This window comes from Haliaeetus leucocephalus, unplaced genomic scaffold, assembly GCF_000737465.1.
Source record: "Haliaeetus leucocephalus isolate CR32 unplaced genomic scaffold, Haliaeetus_leucocephalus-4.0 Scaffold473, whole genome shotgun sequence".
NCBI classification, from domain to species: domain Eukaryota; kingdom Metazoa; phylum Chordata; class Aves; order Accipitriformes; family Accipitridae; genus Haliaeetus; species Haliaeetus leucocephalus.
Window position 1 is genome coordinate 120258 of NW_010972909.1, and position 15789 is coordinate 136046.

Sequence of the window (15789 nt, forward strand, 5' to 3'; positions counted from 1 at the left end):
GGCCGCCGGCGGTTTCTGTGCCCTGGGTCTGTCCCTGTGTCCCCGTGTCGTCGTCGTCCCGGCGGACAGGGCGGCCGCGGGGACCCCTCTGTCCCCCCCGAGGGCCGGGGGGGGCCGGGGAGGTGGGTGAGCCGGCAGCCGCACGGTCCCCGCGCTCTCGGGGGGGCTCCCGGCTTTGTTCGTGCCCGTGAAGTGCGATAAAATACCCCTCGTAGCCGTCCGGGTGAATTTCTGTTAATTCTAGACCCGGGGCTTGCGGTTTTTGCACACTACGGGAATATTCAATTAGTGTTTGTGCAGACACTCGTCTCCTTTTTTTCTTTACAGTCTGAAATAGCTATCTCAGGTAGCTGGAGTTGACTCTAAATGTGATTCCTGTGGGTTGACTGCTGTAAGCCTTATTCACGCAAGTAAGATCCGTGTGCATGAGTAAGATAATTTTTTGCAGAATGATCTTGCATGTTGCCGCCCTGAAGTGCATCATCTCTGATAGCTTTTGCAGAAGATGGGCTTGTCCGTTACAATTTTTGCGTGCGCGCAGTCGCTGTTAATTTTGGCGGCTCGTAAGCGATTGTTGGGAAAGGTCCGGTGTCTTCATTTTCTTCGAGAATACCTTAAGTTGGATGTATGCCAGTGTTTTGATAGTGTAAAAGCAACAAGAGAGACAGCCTTAGAAAAAGGATCGAGGAAATGATTTAGTGTTCACAATGTTCATCGTTTCCAGCCAGCGTACTTTCAAGTGTTTCATTTTAAAGTACAGGAAACAATCAGTTTTTGCATTTACCAGCATGTTGATTAATAATGGAAAGATAGGTCTAAAACTAAATTTTGATGCTTCATTTAAAATAAATGCTTTTTTTCATCTGTCTCACGCACCTGTTAGCTTTTAGGAAAAAGAAGGTTATTAGATGATGATTAGGCAGCTTGCTTACAATTTGAGTAAAAGAAATAGTTCAATATAGGTGGCTATAGAATAATGGACACGCTTGGCATCTAGTATATAGTTGGATGTAGAGGTGTGGTGCTGCCTTGCAGAACTGTTCTTTGTTCGTAAGTTCCCCTGTACCCAAAGCGTAATGTATCGAAAACTTAGTTCTGGGAGTCAGATGAATACTGCGTATAACTCTAGTTTCTCTGTGGTAGGCTATTAATATGTGGCTTACTATGAAATGTGTATTGACAGGGATTTCATATTTATTATATACACCATTGATTGAATGACTTAATGCCTCATCTTTCTTTTTCTCATTATTAATCTAATTAGGGGAAGACTCTGGAAGGAATATGGAATTAAGACACGTTCCCAGTGGATATGCAGTAAAAAAGACACTGCAAAGCAGACAGTGTAAGAGGAATTTCCAAAAGTACTCATCACCCAAGACAGAGCCAGATTTTGAACACTCCTAGGCTTATGTTTAGGCTCCAGAGTAAATTGCTGTATTTGCGGGTCTTTCTTTTCAGTTCTCAAACTTTTGTATCCCGAGTTCTTTGGGGCAACCTTGAGGGAAATGTATCTGTGTAAGCCAAGTTCTGAGTCTTCAACACTTAAGAAAATCAAGCCCTGAGCACTTCAAAAAATCTGATCCTTGGGTTACAGTCATACCTCCCCCCATTTTCATTCTGGAGGCATTTCCTTTTAATTTTGACAGAATTATAGTTGTAAAATGTAGCCACAATAAAGCAAGCCAGTAAAATTACTTTAATTATTTTTTTTTTAACATAAAAGCCAGCAGGATTAATGAACAGCTGTATAAATACACATGATAAAATACAAGAACAGTAGTAGAACTGCAAGTGGGACTTAATCTTTGAACTAAAATAATAGGTAATGGCTAAAAATAGTATTTCCCATTTCATCCATTACAATATTTAACTCTATTGTTATTAACTGCAACAAGGTAGATTGGTCCAGAGCTGGAGGCTCTGACCATTCATACCCGTTGACCTTCTGGCCTACTTCTTTATTTTCTTTTGAAGTAGCACTCTTGCATATGTATTTGATAATAAACCAGAAATGCAAACCAGAAAGCTGTTCTTTAAAGGGAAAATCAGAGTGTTTTTGCCGCACAATAGCGGGACTATAATTTCTAGAATGTATTCTGATCTCATGTAGCTCAGTGCAAACTGCTGAGCCGTGTTCAGGTTGCGCCTAGATGTACACAAGTGGTTGGTCCCACGCCTGGCCAAGAGCATCTTTGCACCAGAGAGAAAACGATTAGGCCTGGTTCTGATCGTTTAACAGTGTTTGAAGTGTTTCAACATCACCGCTAGATAAATGCCTTCATATTAAGGTCAGTGAAAAATTTGCCTCTCCGATAGCCCGGGCCAGAGCCTCTCAAGGAACTGTTGAATTATGAGAGCTGGTAGTTATCTGTTTACATCTGTGGCCTGGGACTCCTTGACACTGAGCACAAAGAAGAGAAGAAAATGACAAATGCTTGTCCAGAAGCATGTCCTCACAGTGGCATTTGCTTTCCCCTTGGTTTCTTAGGATAACACTGGTGAGTTTGGGGTGTGGAGAAAGCAGTGATTAATTAGCTAGTGCATATCTAACCCTTGGAAGATGGAAAATATTGTATGGGTATGATTTAAGTGCTGTTATTCCCTGCTATTAAAGAAATTGCTTGCGTGCTCTATGTCTCAAGTTGGAGTCGTAGGCAATTTTAAAGCATTATTTAAACTGTAGTTTAGGTCTGTTTAAGCAGAAGGGCCAGGGGAAGTCTTTCAATAGGAAAAAATAGTAGGTAAAGATTTTCATGTTTAAGCCTTTTTTTTTTTTAGTAGCTGCAAAATCCATGTGTGTGGGAGGGAGGAAAAGGGAGTCGAATGGACCCAAACGAGGAGCTGTGGTGTGGTAAAATTCTGATATTGTTCTCTTGTGCCACCCCACAAATACATTTGCATTTAAAATTTCCAGGCAAGCCAAACTGTAGGACCGGTGCAGAATGCTAAATGAAACCTGCCAGCTAACTTGGAAAACGCCACATAACGATGCCGGGCGTTCCCTTGCTCGGACAATTGAGTTGAGGATTGTTTCTTGTAACAGTCGCGGATCTGAAACAAAGGTGCAGGGGAAAAAAAAAAAAAAAGAGACATCAGTTTTATTCCGAGCTATTTTCACTTGAAAGATGTTTACTTTCTGTCACATCACCCTGTGACTGTTGGAAGACTCACAGAAACTGTAAACCCCAAATCCCTTCCTGCCCATCAGCTAGCCACAATATACTCCTTTGTGTCGCTCAGGCTGAAATTCAATCTGCTTGGGAGGCTGACGAGTGGTTCGGGGCGCAGTTGTGATCTGAAAGATATTGGGTGTCACCAGGGAGGTACCCTTTATGCCGCTTGTGCGAGCAGACAAAGCAGCTGCTCTTTTGGGGAAACTTGGTAATGCATCTCCTGTATAAGAAGAAAATGTATTTATGCCTAGTGGCAGTGTGATGTCGAAGCCAGGATGATGACAACCGAGGAAAGAACATGAAAGGCATCAGAAAAGCTCAGTGCGTTTTACCTTTTCACATGTAAAACTTGAGTGTCTGCAGTTACTGGCAATGAACTGTCCTTCTGCAGACAGACCAACGGTGCAGAACAATCTGAGGAGACTGAGGGATGGAAACAGGAAAAGAAAATGAATGCTAAGTTAGCCTGTGTTTTGGGTGTGAAAGAGCACACGCAAAGTCACGGGGCTGAAGCAAATCAAGGGCCTGTGGTCAGGCACGGCTGCTGCAGTGACGCAGTAATACAAGGCAGCTCAGTTGTCCGTGATACCCCGGTTACGAATGGAAGAATAACAGGCTTTACGTGTGCCGTGTGGATGCATCTGGCTCCCTGGCTTAAATATAGGACACCTGCCCTTTGAAGGCTTGAGAGGGAAGGGAAAGAGCTGATTAGGAGGGCAAAGGGACTGATTTCTGAGGAATGATTAAAAATGTTTAATATAGATACGTTATCGAAGAAGCAAAGATGGCAACAATTTCAGGTGTGGGTACTCAAGAGATAATCGCTTAGCCATTGCAAGAGGGTGCAACTAGACTTAACGGGCTGCAAAAGAGAAGGTAACTTGAACATCAAGAAAAAGTTCTTGGTGGAATGAAGCTACTTAAATCTTCCATGAAAAATGCTGGTAGTGTTGTCAGTTGGGGTTTTGTAAAGCTCCTGCAGAGCCCTGGAAAATGTTCTGCGAGGCTGGCAGCTCAGGGTCGCATCTCCCCTGGCTGAACTGTGCCTGGGGATTAGGGTGGAGGTTTTGGAAACAAGGCTCTAGAGTGAGCACACCAGCTCCTCTGCTGGGAGTCAGCTTCTCAGCTCCCCGTATGGTCTGCTGGAAGGGTCAGAGTCATTCTCTGCTGGCTTGGATGAGATGCCTGTAGGGAGGGAGATGGACTGCCTGGATTAATAGATCTTACTCCGTCTTTAGCCTGTGATCCAGGAAATAACACTTACCATGCTGGCAGCTGACATGTATGCAGTTATTCTGTAAAAGCAAACGCTTATAGCATCTCGGATGCCTTTCTGATCACGCGGCAAGGGAGGCTGGGAGGGGGGAAGACACTATCCTGTGGTGAGCACAGCAGGCTGGGCTAGAAATACTGCTTGGTTTACACTGATTCTGTTAGTTTGTGTCCTTAGACCCATGTTGAATTTTCCTCTTGAGGAAAAGCTAGAAAGCAGCAGGCTTGGGGTGTTTTCCTGCTTTAAGTTCCAGCCATTATCAGCAGAAGAAAAATTTATATTCTTGGACAGTAGTTACCTCTTCCTTTGCAGAGTCCTGTAATAGACACAACATTGCGTACTTGCCGAAATGCGAAGAGCAACTTCAAAGGGGCGCACAGCTCTGCTGAAGTTGTAGGTGATGCACAAACAGATTAGAAGGGCTGAGGGCCGTGATCCAAAACGCACCGCAGTCGGGGGAGAGACTGCTGCTTTGGATCAGCTCCGGCAGTTCTTCAGTCCAAGATCTCATGTTTGCTTATGTTTGGATTTAATCAGTTTCTTTGGGATTAAGGTATTTTTTAGAATGTGGTTCCAAGAATATAAAGAGGTTGCAATTTTGAACTGAATTAGTTTTATGGTGTTACTGTATACTAGTGATATTGTTCTGCTCCTCGCTTCAGATACGAGGTGGGTCAGTTCATGAAAAGTCTGATTAAAGAGACCACTGATAGCATGATGTAGACAGTATGGTATAGTACCTCTCCTGGGTAGTTTGATGTCTTAACATATAATCTTTCCTCCACTGAATTTCTGGTTGTATCCCAGAATAAACCAGAGTTTATATAAATTAGATATGCTTTTACTGCAGGACAGGTGGAGTTAGAAGTGCTTCAAGGTGGCATGTTGTTGATAGATAGGAAGGAATAGTTTTATTGTGATTCATAGTGGCTGTTTTAAAAATCAGAGACAGTTTGACTGTCTTCAGCATGAATGGTTTATTGGAGGGCAGGCAGGAAAAACACTGACAAACATTTAAAACACTGGCTTAAGGATGACTCTCCTCTAATTACGTGTGACTTGAGTCCCAAAATTCCTCATCTATTGACTTGGTACCAGGTTTTTACTTCCTGCATTGTCCATTTGAAGTGGAACGTCAGAAGAAAAGAAACTGAAATTTTGTTGTCTTGATTGCAAAGGAAATCAGAAAGCTGAGAGAAGTTAAGCATTCGTCCAGAAAGTGCATTAACCCAGCTTGGATGTGCTCGTCCAGCCCCTCTGTAAGCCAGTACTGCTGGTTTTCTTTTCACCACTATATTCATTTTTCTTTCTGTAAAATATTGTGTTAAGGTTCTCTCCAGGAAGAATGGAGGGCTACTTCTTTTCCTTTGATTAGCTACTTACATCCTGATCCAGAGAAATACCAGTGAACTGGTTGAATTCAGTGATTTTAATTGATTCCAATGAATAAATTAATTTCACATCCAACTGTCCCTGTAAGAGGAACACTCGCTGTTGTCTGCATTAGTTCATAGGTATGACTTGGCTTTATAGTATCGATTCCTTTTCAAAGTACAGGCACTAAGGATTACATACAGAGAGTCTTGATTCACTCCTGACTGCTCTGCTGGTAGTTACCATGACTTTGTGGGCATGGTTTTGCTTGTTTGTTTTGCTGTGTTTTGTGGTGGAGTCTTTGTTTGGTTTGGTGTTTTTTTTTAAATTTATTTTAATTTTTGCTCTGGAGGGGCAAAGGCCGCTGTCAGCAAGTTATCGGACTTAACAGATGATTGGGTTGGCTTGGCATAACAAAACCTCTACTCCTAAATAAAGCATCGCTCCTGGTATAAATTATCGTATAGTGTATTCTGTCAGTGAGGTCTGAATCAGTCCAATTCAAAGTGCCAGGAAAAAGACATTCTTGTGGTAATTCTGGCATCCCTGAAGATAGAAAGTATTGGAAAATTTGAGAGAGCTTGTTCTCATGAAATACACAAGCCAGTTTTGTAACTGAGAAGCAGCTTGGAAAGTTCAGATAAGAAGCCAGATGTTGGCCCAAACTTGTGAGATTTGTTTGCATGGATCAAATTTGGCATTACAGCATGATTCCCAAATTAATTCTGTAATGTATAATCCAGCATGGGTCGATTTTCCATTTTATTCTGCATGACTTCTGTTCATTTATCATTATTAAACAATTTCCTGGAGATACTCAGGCTTAAGTATGTGTTTGTATGACTACCAGAATTGTCTGCAGTTATACAGACAGGACAGAAAATATTAATGCAGGTTAGAAGATAAATTTTTCCCCATCTACAGCACTGTCTCTACCCTGTTACAGTCATCCAGGATTTCTCAAAATGTACCAGAAGATCTAATTTGAGAATGGTCCCAGTCAGGAATAAGATGCAAGGTTTATGCTTAGCATACTCATGTATAGTAAATTCCTCTTTCTTTTGTTGTTTTTAGGCTCAAGTTTTTAACATTGATAATACACTACTGGCATCATCCCTTTTTGCTCTTTTGCTGGGAAAGGGGTATCCAAAAGAATATTTATTAGCTGATTTATATTCAGTTAACTTAATTTCCCTTTCATGGAGTTTTTAACAATGTTTAATGAGAGATGCAACTGAATTGCAGAGCTATTATCTCCCCCTGAGCACATCCAGGTCTGTCTTGAATTCCCATGAAGGTTTCTTGATCATTCACATTTTAATCCCGGCCCTCATAATTATTTTGTAGCATATGGAAAGTCCTGTAAATGCTAATTCTGGTAGCCTTTGTCAGGCTTATTTAAAAAATAGTTCCAGTCTCTCACTTATCTGCCTTAGTATCTATTGTTTATTGGTGGTAGGATTTTTTTTTTTCTTTTCCTGCCTTTAAACCCTTGGGTTGAGGAACTAAGACCACCCTGTGCTAGGCAGAGTACAAACACAAAGCAAAGTGCAGTCCCTGCCCTGCACGTGGACACTTTTTCTTTATGTCTAAATGAGGGAGATTCTTCTTAACTGATCTGTACTCAGACCTCTCCAGACTCTCAGTTGTCACTTTAGCAGCATTTAGATACCCTAGAAAGCAAATCTTCAGCTTAGGGAAAACAATTTAAAACTCAGCACCACTGCTGCAAAAACAAGCCTTGTGCTTGTTGGAAGCTGTAAAAATTTAAGTTTTTAAAGCCTATCTATCATCTCTGTGCTTAGGCAAAAATGTGAAGCTCTTTCTTCTTTGCCTTGCTTTTCCTCTCATTCAAGCAAACGGGCTGATGAATGCTTAGGCAAAATGTGCCCCTCCTTTCGTCTGTCTTGTTTTCTCGCCTTCTTTCAACAGCTGCTCTGTTCAGTGTTAAACAACAGGAGAAGAAAATGACTACTAAAAATGAAGATATTCTATTATCACGTAATCCTGTAAAGAAGGATGTTCTGCTTTCCCCACAAATGGTCAAACTAGAAAGGTTCCATGCTGGCCCTAGAATCTGTGATGGCAAGAAGAATGATAAAAGCACACTGAAATTACAAATCACTGCATTGCTGAGCGCAACTACTGGATGTGGAGCACTCTGTACCGTTTGAAGACTACAGCCTGGAGTGTGATTTTGTCGGCAGCAGAGGTTCAGAGGTAGAGCTTGGGGATGTCAGAGGGCAGTTAACTGAACTAAGCTCTTTTCTAAGCATTCCTTGTTTTTCCTTTGGTTTTCCATACAGGAGCTTATCCGTACACTGACATATATAGATACACATGCAGACGCACGATGTTTAACAGACCAAGCATGAAGGCTGACCTGCTGCTCTTACAACAGCAGCCACCACTCTGCAGGTTTTGCAACGTGTCCTCCCTAGTGCCCCGTGTAACCTTGTTTGGGGTATTAAACGGAATATGACCCTTGGAAAGATACATCTGGTGCCTAGATGATGCCTGCCTTGTACTGACACAGCTGGTGGAAAAAGTGTATGGGGCTTGCTGTTCTTTTGATCCGGGAGAAGGCATGTCCAGGCAGACCCCGGACGGCTTTTGTGTGGTGATCCCATCACCAGCGGGTGCTAGGAAGGATGGATGCGGCTTTATGCTGCGAGGGCGGACCCTTGAATGCTCCTTGCTTCATGCTCTTACAGGGAATGTGGGGAATGCTACCTAGTTGTGAAGACCAATGAAACAGCTGACATATCTATTGGGATTCCTACTCTTTCAACCTGAGCTTTCCAAAGCCTGGTGAGATATATCTGGTAGAGCCCTGAAGAGCTCAGAATGGCTTTTTATCCACGAGTCCTACTGAGCAGTATTTATGTAACTTGGGGCAGGATCCCCTGTGGTTTGATCTTTGGGTATGACCCAACCCAACTCTCTACCACTGCATGATCCCATATAAAGACTAGAGGCGTGCTGTGATTTGGGATGACCGCAGTGATTAGGAGAACTCCTCCTGGAGGGGCATGGGAAGCTTAGGAAACCTTTGCTGCTGCTTTGGCTGGCCCCCGCAGCTCCGTGGATGCATTCAGACATCCCAGATGTAAGCAAATAAAAGCCATTTGCTTAGGTGTTGTTCCCCCCCCCCCCTTTTTTTTTTTTTTTTTTTTTAAACTGCATCTGCTGTGTTGCACAGTCTTCTGCCTGCCTCTACAAATGAGACAGTAATGGAGCAGATTTATTAAGCTGATAAAGAACAGGAAATAACAATGGATTTAGTGGAATTTGAAGACAGTTCTGACCTCTGAGGAGCACAGCATGGTGTGCTGGAATAAAGCTGAAGGATAGTGCCCTTGGTCATGGTGTCCAAAGTCATGGGGGATGTTTGAAGTCATTTAAGAGAGACTCACTTTGCTTGTGTTTCAAGAACACCTTGTTGTTTTGCTGACTCTACAGCAAAGCCCCTATCTTCCTACCTTGGAAACAAAGTACAAAACCTTTAGTATGCTAGTGGTGCAGGTCCCTCTCAGACCAACACTCAGTTTAGTTCTTAATTTACTATGTTTTTTGCTTACTGAGAGGAGGTCAAGTGGATTGAGGCGCTTGGGTGGTGGCAAGTGTCTGCGAATGGTGAGTCCAGTGCTGTTGTAAACAAACCTCGGAGCTCACAGCTTGCTTTGTAGCTACCAGGCGGGGTGTGATGAGCAGGGGCTTACACCGTCGTGTTACAGAGTTGGATGAATTCTGGCAGAGCGCTTGGGTAAGAAATCTAAGTGCAGGTTTTATGGGAACAAGTGCGGAGAGGTCAAGTAATGCCCATGCATTTAGAGTAGCTAAAGGTATCGATTAATTTTGCATTGAGTTTTTAGGTATGAATCCTGTCTATAAGCAGCACTGTGTGCCCTCTTCTTGGAGCTTTTCCATGCAAACACTGCTATCTTGTGCTGTAGCTGATGCCTGCAGCACTGACAGCCAAGTCTTGTGTGCTGCCCTGTTTCTCATCCCTCCCTCTTCCCCACCCCCTCCAATTTTGGTTTCTTCTAGTTAAGAACTATAAATTACTACAGTAAACCTATTACTCTCTGGGGTTATGTTTATCTGTTGCTGATTTTACCGAATGGAACTGTGCAACAGCCTAAATGATAAGACCATGTGAATTAGGATACTAGGTTGTGTTGGGGGCTTTTAGTCTCTGCTAAGTGGAAGAGCAAATACTGCAAGCTTGAAGAAATATAAGGGAAATACTTACTGCAGCCTCTATGCATGGAATAACTTCAGGGGACGATGCAGACTCGCCAGCCCTGCTGTACCTCAGTACACTTAGGTGAAACACGGTGCAGCTTCCTGGTACCTAACTGGAAGATGGATGTTTGGCACAGCACAGCTTGACGCAGCTGTGACCTCGTGCCTTGTCCCAGCAAGGTTGTTCCACGGGGGACAGTGGCAGCAAGGAGCGAGGACAGAAGGGAAATGACCTTCCAGTTCTCTCTCCTCCCTCCCAGGGAAACCTGGGCCTCGTGAAGTCACCCTGAAGCTAAAGCAGTTTGAAAACTCACCGAGTCAACCCACCACCCTTGCCAGAGACCAGAAATCTGGTCCTCATTTCAGTTAATTCTGGTTCAGCCACCAAACCCCCTTTGTATTTGGCGCTTAGGGCGATATTCCAGCTGTTTATTTTAAAAAGGCAGTCTGGCTGATGTCTTCTTGGGGGAAGAGCCTTACTCTTAAGGGGGATACCAACCCTGGAGAGTCCTCTGGCTCCACAGAGGATACTTACATTCAAATAGAAACAAGCAGAGCTTTTTACTGAATCGAAAATCCCCGTCTCCGGTGCGTTTGCTGGCTGACTGCTGCAGCATCTTATTTGCTGTGCTCTCGTGGCTCCCTGGCAGTGCTCTCCGCTGTCGTGTTTCATTGTATGTTTTCCGTGAACACAAAGGCATCTGTGTTAATCTCTCATTTTCCAGGCGATTCAGTGTTCTCTTCCAGCCTCTGGCTTTCTCCTTTTTCTCAGCTCTTTCCCAAGGTGGAAGTCAGATTTGGTAAAAATGAGGAATGAATGTATGTAAGGGAGACTGACCCAAGTTTTCAAGACTTGAAAATTTCTATGAAAGGAAGCCAAATGCACTTATGCCCTTCTTTATTTCTGTTTGCTTTTTTTATAGAAAGTCGGATCCAGCCGAGCCTGTGAGTCTCCATGACTGTAGTAAGTCAGGCAAGGCAGGAGGGACTCTTGCATTTTTTTGCTTTAGCAAAACCTGTAGCCTTCTGGTCAAATCCCACTGCCTTAGAAAGGCAGCAGATTATTTCAGCTTTTGAAGGCCTACCTGCAGACTGCTCCGTCACTGAAGAAAATGTACTTGAGGGGCTGTGGGGGAGGGAGTGTTTTCCCTTGTGTTTGATTTTGTTTTTCACTTTTAGAGAGCTATTTTTGTTCGTATATTTTTTATCACTTCCTTGAGCATCACTATCATATCGGAAACTAACCTTTTAGAGTATCTTTCTTCTGCCCTTTAATTAGCAGATGAGAGCTACCAAACATCATCCCACAAATATTTCAGCAAAACGGAGACATTCCTGGTGTATCTATAAGGTAAACAGACGGAAGGAAAAAAACATAAGGTTTTTTTATAGCAGTCATATAATATTAATAGTAGACTTTCAACTTCTTCTGAGGCTTCAGAATTAATTTTGAGGCAGGGAAGTAATTTTTTAATTACCTTTAAATACAGTGCTGAGGAGTAAAAAAAGCTGTGTTGACTCTGCGTGGGGAATGGAGCAGCAGTGACCCAGACTGTCTTTCCTGGCGGACTGTTGTGTTGTAGTAGTCTCAGTGAGGTCTTCAGTATTCAGAGTCAGATACCAACTCTGTGTGAAACAAATGGAGTCTGCCAGCCTTTTGTGGCATCTTCTAAAAGCCTTTTTCTCCCTCATTGTTTGAAAATGAAGGGAAATAGGGTGGAATTTTTTGAGTCCTCTAGCATGCTGCTATGAGATTATGTAGAAATGCTTTTGCTACTCTTTAGTTACCCATGAATGATTGTGCCTAGAACATATCCTGAGAGAACATATGCTTCTGGTTTTGCTTATGCTTAATTATCTTTTTTGTGCTGCCTTCCCACAGCACCTACCTCAGTCAGATTTTGGTCTGTAAATCTATGGTTGAGGCTCCGTAGTTTGAGGATAATGCAAAAAACCCCAACAAATAATAATTCAAAATCCTTAAATACAACTACTTTTATGCTATTTTGTAGATCCTTAGGAGCCTGCTTGATAAAACTTGGTGGAAAAAATTGTCCAACTTCTAGTTAATTTTTATTGAGGTGTGATTGTCCTTGAAGCTCAGAGAGAGTTTTCCCTGAATAAAGAGTCTTGAGAAACTATGCTTAGGCTTGTGCAGTCTCTTGAGCAGCTTTCAGGTTTGGGGTTTGTGTTTTTGGGGGTTTCCCCCTCTTCGTTCTCTTTGCGTCTGAACCCTTGGCAGCTTTCCAGCATTGTTCTCTGACTTGCTGTGAACCAGCGCAGGAGCGGTGCTCTCACCGCTAATTCAGCAGCGATTGAACGATAACTTTTGGTAAAGGTTAGAGACGCCAGCTGAGGATAGGTTCAGAGTCACCCACCCGGCCACATGCGTCAGCTTGTGGTTCCTCCCCATTGTATGTGCCTGTTTCTTACTCAGTGAAGGTGAGCACTACCAAAGCTGGTCATTGCTCTTTGGGATCCTTCTGATTCAGTTTTTCTTAGTGTATTTTTTCTTTCTTTTGTTGTGTACGTGGAATAACTGATGCTCCAGTGTAAATACTGTGGCCCTGGCAAAAGCCTCTCTCTCCTCCCCTTCGTTATAAATGCTATGCATCTCTGCGTAGTGCAGAACAGTGACAAAAAAAGATTCCAGGTAAATTAATCGTCAAAGCACTTTCTAGCCAGTGTTGTCCACCAGCACAGTTTTGATAAGCCCTACAGTGTGCCTTAATATCCAGATTCTTCCTTCTCTTTGGTTATCACCTGACTTTTGCTATTGTTATGCAGAGTTTTAATAAGATTTCCCAAAGTTTGGTTTCATATGTAGCAAAATCTTCTGGTTGGTTGTGCTGCTGGATCCGAAATCCAAATCGTGTTGCCCTTCAACTACTTGTGATCCTAGACCTGCAGCGTTTCCTTTGCTTTCATGGAAGCTTGAAAATTCTCCAACTCCAGTCTTTTCTTGAAGTAGCAGTTTTGTTTGGGTTTTAAATGACGACTCCTGCTTGCATAGGGTTGTTACCTGCTTAAAAAAGGGTTGTGGAAATAGCATTAAAAAAGTCTGTAGGCTTGCGTTCTTGCGCCAGCAGAAAGTTGCACTGAGGCTTTTGCTGGATCACTCAGATAAGGCACTGCCATCCACTTCACAAACTGCTGTTGCTGGTTAAAATATGGAGAGGCACCCTTTGCCGCAGCTGTTTGATACTGCCCCTGCTCCTCTGCCAGCAGCGAGTCTTGCGTGTGTCTACTTAGCAGAATAGACTGAGCACTCCGTAACCCACTTCAGGCAAAATCGGAAAGCTCAGGTTAAACTGCAGATGGGAGCTACCTGCACGGGGATGGCTGTGTTAGTGCTGGCGTGGCTGCTCCTCCTCTGTCCTGGGCAGGAGGGATCCCTGGACCTGGGCACTGCTTTAACCCTCCCACTTGCATCTGCAAAGGGATCTGTTTGCACAGTGACAGTAAGCAGGGGCTTAGGCTGGTTTAAATAAATCCATTTAACACTAGTGCAGTAATCGTGTTCTGGCAGAACTGGAGTGTTCCAGTGAGCCTGGATAATATGTTAGTTTGCAAAATGTTCACCTTTAAATTGCCCAGTATTCTTTTTCTAGCAGCACTTTTTTCCTCTCCTCTGCCTGGTGAGAGGCTAACACTTGGGGCTTTCATTTATGAGTGGTTTTTTTGTCCATGTGTCTTGGTACATGCTCCCAAAGCTCACAGAGGACTGTGCAGGTAGCAGGCTGCCTGTGGTCTCTCAGCAGGCGGTAACTCTTCCTTTGCTGGAAACAAACTCATCCATCCATTCATGTGTGAATATGTCAACAGTCATGGGAATTGTGGTAGGAATGAAGACATGACAATGAAAGTCTCTCAGCACAAGCTGGCAAATTAAAATGGGGAAGACACCACCACTTAGAATGAAAAGGATCTTATTTTTAAAAGTTCGAAGTTGTGTAGAACTTAGCCAAATTGGGGACCAGTTGGGTAGTCCAGGGTAAGTCATTGCTTTTACCAAGTGGAGGAGAATGGGGAAGAAGTTTTAGGTTTGGTTTGTTGTTTTTTTTTTTTACTGATGAATCAGCATTCCTTTTTTTTCCCCTCTTCTTTTTGTAGTAAGGGTGTTTCATTTCAGTTCAGCTGATACCAGTTTAGCCCTCAAGATGGTCTTGAGGCATGTTTGTATGCTCACAACAGTGGCAGGTGGGGACAAAGCAGTGCCATGACAGTTGATGAAGTGACATCATATTCTGGCTGTAGAATGACTGAAGGGAGACTCTTAGCGATATTGCTGCTGTTGCAGTTACTTGATCATGATTGTACTTAAGTAGCTTATTAGCAGAACCATTGTATTAGACTTTACATAAGTACATGGAAATAGACACTTAAAATGCATATATATATGCACACACTTACATATGTATACACATTCTAAGTTAATAAAAAATAAGATGTCTAGTAAGAACTCCTTGGAGTGAGAAGTAACTAGAACCAGTGCCAGTGAGGATGCTACAGCCTCCTTCAGTCCTCCAATAAATGCCCGGTGTCAACTGGCGTGATCTAAGTCTTAATGGACAAGTATATACTAGACTTTTCTGTGATTAAACTGCCAGCCATCCTGCTGGAACAGCTTCCAAATCACACTCTTCTCAGCCGATAGGCTGGGTTTTCTTCCTTGATTTCTTTGCAGCTGATGAGCCAAACCAGCATCACACCTGCCTGCTGTTCATCCGCCAGCTTTGCCGGTGCCAGACCAGCTGTGCAGCAGCAGTTGCCATCTGTCTGGGGTGATGGCAGAATGCTAGTACAGAGACTCAGGAAGTAATTAGAAGGCGAATTTAATTTGCTCTTCAAGCACATTGAGGTCCAAGTAGCTCGCCCTCCCCCTGACAAAAGAATCAGGTGGGGGGGGAGGAAAGAAAAGGATAGGAGGGAAATATAGGGAGGAAAGAGTTGAGCTGCATCCTCACCATCTGTCCACTTGGACTTGCGCAGCTGCTCTGCCATTGACAGGTTGCTGTCTCTCCACCCAGTGCAGACGGCCAAATGACTTGCATCGTGAACACAAACCACTGAATATTAATACTAGTAAATAGCCTGGTCAGAATAAACTATACCCAGAGGCAGAGCCTTTAATGGCTCGAAAACCCTCAATATCCTCTTCCTTCTCCTCTCATTTCTCCCTTCTCTCCACCCCAGATTTTCCCAGAATTTGGGAGCCAAATATAATTTCAGTACGTGTGCTTTTTCTGGATCAAATCCCATGCCTCTGAATGCAGCACCATCAGTTTTGGAACATTAAAAGGTTACCTAGAAGCAAAGGGGAATGGCCAATTAGAGCTACAGTGGAACTACTTCTGTGCTTAAAATCAGTTAAGGATGTGCTTAAATGCTTCGTTAGCTCAGGGCCTCTATCTGCTACCTGGTGCTGCACAGTTTCTGACAGTCCCAGCTCCAGGGGCATGTGGAAGATGCCCTTCTTTTATTTGAGAAGAATATGTATTTTGCATCAATTGCTGTGGAAATGTGGAAAATGGGCAAATGTGGATTTCAAGGTAACGAATACTTGAAACTCAACAGAAATACCAAGGGTGAAGTGTGCTTTTGTGAATGGCTTTAGATGCCTTCCTTGAAATCTCAGTTAGGCACTCAATAGGTGTCTGAGGGGTTGCCCCAGCGCAAGGTGTGTGGAGTCCACCTCTCCTCTCCCAGAGCCGCAGG

General features: G+C 43.3%; 1 protein-coding gene across 1 annotated transcript in view; it reads left to right on the forward strand.

The window, feature by feature from the left end:
* Positions 1–327: 327 nt before the first annotated feature.
* Positions 328–15789, forward strand: part of PRR5 (proline rich 5 (renal)) — a 93485-nt gene continuing 78023 nt past the window's right edge. Inside the window, exon 1 of the mRNA XM_010575272.1 lies at positions 328–410. The gene's annotated coding sequence lies outside the window, so the exon portion shown is untranslated. The remainder of the gene's footprint in view (positions 411–15789) is intronic.